This window comes from Orycteropus afer, unplaced genomic scaffold, assembly GCF_000298275.1.
Source record: "Orycteropus afer afer isolate SDZICR_OR568_19922 unplaced genomic scaffold, OryAfe1.0 scaffold00235, whole genome shotgun sequence".
NCBI lineage: Eukaryota > Metazoa > Chordata > Mammalia > Tubulidentata > Orycteropodidae > Orycteropus > Orycteropus afer.
This window is the reverse complement of record NW_006921822.1, coordinates 554514-558493: the sequence shown is the minus strand read 5'-3', so window position 1 is coordinate 558493 and position 3980 is coordinate 554514.

Here is a 3980-nt window from a genome sequence, read left to right as displayed (position 1 = left end):
GAGGAGTGGCTGGTGGGTTTGAACTGCCAGCCTTCTGGTTAGCAGTCAAGTGCCTTAGCCACTATGCTACCAGAGCTCCAAGCCTGTTTGAAAATCAATAAGCTAAGTCTTAAATGCTATAAATATCACCTTCTGACTTGCCCCTTTTGAGATGCTACTAAAACTCTATCAAGATGCTGTTCTCCCTTATTGCAGTATGTTCAATAAACTTAGCTTTCTTTGAAAAAGAGACATTTTTCTGATAGTCTTTTAGGGAAGTCTATAATTATCATTCCTAATTGATGTGTAATTACTTCGTGCTTAATCTCAACTGTATCTCCCTTCTCTCCAACAGTCCATTTATTCATCTAACATTGCTTTTTAAACTTTTTTGTTTTCAAGATGTCAAAAGCAACATCCTATCAATGATGGGTCTCTCCTCATTCAGAGCAAAGAAGAAAGAAGAAAACCAAAGACACAATCAGTCCAAGGGACTGGTGGACCATGTGATCCTCAGCTTATATGACCTTGAGACCAGAAGAACTAGATCGTGTAAAGCTACCACTGTCAACCACTCAGAGGAGGATTGGTGCAGGAGATCTGACTCACAGCAACCCTATAGCATAGAGTAGAACTGCTCCAGAGTTTTTAAGGCTATAAATCTTTATGGAAGGAGTCTGCCACATCTTTCTCCAGTGGAGTGGCTGGTGGGTTTGAACTGGCAACCTTCTGGTTAGCAGCTGAGCATTTAACCACTGCACTGCCAGGGCTCCTTAATAAACCAAAAAACAAACTTAACCACCATCCAGTCGATTTTGACTCATAGCAACCCTCATTGTGTTTCCAAGGCTATAAAGCTTTATGGAAGTAGATTGCCTTGTCTTTGTCCTGAATAGCAGCCAGTGGGTTTGAAAAGTTGACCTTCTAGTTAGTAACCAAATGCTTTACCCACTATGTTGTTGTTGTTGTTGTTGTTGTTATATGCCATCAAGTCAGACCCGACTCATAGCGACCCCTCCTTAGGTTTCCAAGACAGTATCACTACAGAAGTAGATTGCCCCATCTTCCTTCTGAGGAGTGGCTGGTGGTTTTGAACTGCCAGCCTCCTGGTTAGCAGTCAAGTGCCTTAGCCACTATGCCACCAGAGCTCCCCTATAGCAACACTATATTCCGCCCTGTCAGCAAACAACCTGATTCTATCTGCTCTATTCTTGAAAAGATAGGAAACAAGCTATAAGAACATTTTCAATACAATCTTCTTTCCTACAACTGTCTTCTCTATTGATTTCTACAGGTCCCTCTCCTGGTCTTTACCTTACTGATTACTTTTTATTGCTTCTTACACATCTTCTACCTTTTACCCCTTGAAGTGTCCCATTAAGTTATCTAACCTTTTTACTCTCTCTTCAATGGCACACTAATACAGTTTCATCGTGTCAACAATGATCTCTATGCAGAAGATTTTAGTCATGTGATTTTCCAGCTCTAAATTTTTATATGAATTTCAGGCAAATGAGCCTTAGGACTGGACACAATATTCCATATGCAATCTGTGACCATTCCTTCTTGTCCCTATCCATTATTTTTCTTATAGTTTCCATTTCAGTGAATAATTTCTATTGGTAATCCCAATGAATATTCTGTAAAAAAGGACAGCAAAACAAAAACAAAAAGGAATATCTAGTTGTAACAGGATTTTTTTTTAAGATTTTTTTTTTATTGTTTTGAACTTTTTATTGTAGTTTGGGTGAAAGTTTACAGGTCAAATAGTTTTCCATTCAACAATATATACACATTTTGTTTTGTAGCATTGGTTGCACTCCCTTCAATGTAACAACACTCTTCACACTTTCTCCCTGTGTTCCTCATTTCCTTTTGTCCTTTCCTGAATTCTGAGTTTTGTTTTTGGGGAAATTCTGCCTTTTTGGTCTACTTCTGTAGAGATACCCCCTTGAAACCCAAGGAGGAGGTCCCTGTGAGTCAAAACTGACTAGTTGGCAGTGAATTTAGTTTGATTTTTCAAGATTGATTTCACTGAAGAGTATTTTCCTTGATGGGGTTATTATTCACTTTATATGCCTGTCTATTACTTGGTGAAAGGAGCTTTGGTGGTATAGTGCCTAAGGCATTTGACTGCTAACCAGAAGGTTTGAAGTTTAAATCCACTATCCACTCCACAGAAGGAAGACTGGACAATCTACTTCCATAAATATTTAATGCCTCAGAAACCTAAAGTGGGTCACAATGAATTGAAATGGACTCAGTAGCATTGAGTTAGTGATCACTTGGCTGAAACTTGATACTGGGGGTGCATTCCAGTCTTGAGAGGAGTCTAAAGGTCACTTTCATGGGTTCCACCAGTCTGGTCTTTTCTATGATTTTGAATTTTGTTCTACCTTTTTTTTTTTTTTTTCTTTAATCTCTCTCTATCTGTCTAGGACCTTCTATCATGATTGTGATCAGAGCAGTCAGTAGTGGTAGCTGGGTACTATCTAGTTTTTTCTGATCTCAGAGTTGTTGTTATATGCCATTGAGTTGGATCCAACTCATAGGAACCCCTCCTTGGGTTTCCAAGCTAGTATCAGTATGAAAGTAGATTGCCCAACCTTCCTTCCGAGGAGTGACTGGTGGGTTTGAACCACCAGCCTTCTGGTAAGCACTCAGGTGCCTTAGGCACTATGCTACCAGAGCTCCTAGTCTCAGAGTAGTGGTCCCTTAGTCTTTTAGAGTAATTGTTTCCTTGAGTCTTTGATTATTTTCACTCTTCCTTGTTCCAGGTGGGGAAAGACCAATAGCTGCATGTTAGATGACCTCTAGCAATTTTTTAAGGCCCTAGAAGTTCTGGTGGCACAGTGTGTAAGGCATTTGACTGCTAACTAGAAGGGTGGCAGTTGAAACCCACCAGCAGCTCCATGGAGGGAAGATGGGGCAATCTACTTCTGTAAAGATTTACCACCTTAGAAACTCAGTGAAGGTCACTATGAGTCAGAATCCACTCAATGGCAGTGAGTTTGGTTCTTTGAGTAGCTACTCACCATAGTAGTATTTAGAACATTGTCTTTATGCCAATTGATCTAAAGATCCCCTGAGATTGTGGTACTAAGTCCCCAAGAATTGTGGCAGGATTTTTTGTTAAGCAGAGCTTAATTTATTTTTTCCTGGCAAAGTAAAATGGAGTGACAGAATTTTTCACTTTACCTTTTAGGGTTGTGTTCTTGTTACCTAGGGCTCCTCTGAGAAGAATATACCACAAATGGGATGGTCTTAACAAACAGGAGTTTATTATCTTACAATTTGGAGGCTTTAAGTCCAAGTTCAAAGTGCCAGGCTCTAGGGGCTATGTGAAAGCCCTTGACCCTGAGCTTCAGCTCTGCCTCTTGCTCCTGGCCCATTGAATCTAGAGGCATCTCTTCACTCAGGCCTTCTATCTCTAAATATCTATATATCTCTAAATACAGGCTTGATATCTCTAAATATGCTATACCATCAATTTTTACTGGCTGCTGAGGCTAGCAAGCCCAAGATCAACAAATAAAATGGCACAGTCCTGATGTTCCCAAACCACACAACTGGCCATTAATTCAAGTGTATTTTAAGTCCCAAGGTCGGCAGAGCATGGCAGGCTGCTGAACAATAACACGGCTACATGCAGGGTCCAAGTGTGCCATAAGCTAGAGACTGTTCCCCAAGGCTGCTGCTTATATACAGGAAGCAGATCACATTCCCTAAGACAGCTACTCAGCTTCTCACAGTAGTTTCCACCATGGAGTTGATTACCAGTCTCATCATGGGGAATACTGTATCCATCTGCCTAGCCACTCAAACAGGCCCAGCCAAGTTGACCCAAACTGAACTAACACAGGTTGAAAAGAAAATTATTTTTGTTGTTAGCTTCCATGGAGTCAGTTCCATGACTCTTGGTGACTCCATGCACAATGGAACAAAATGCTACCCACTCCTGTGCCACAGACATCCATTAATCATCGGAACATGGAATGTAC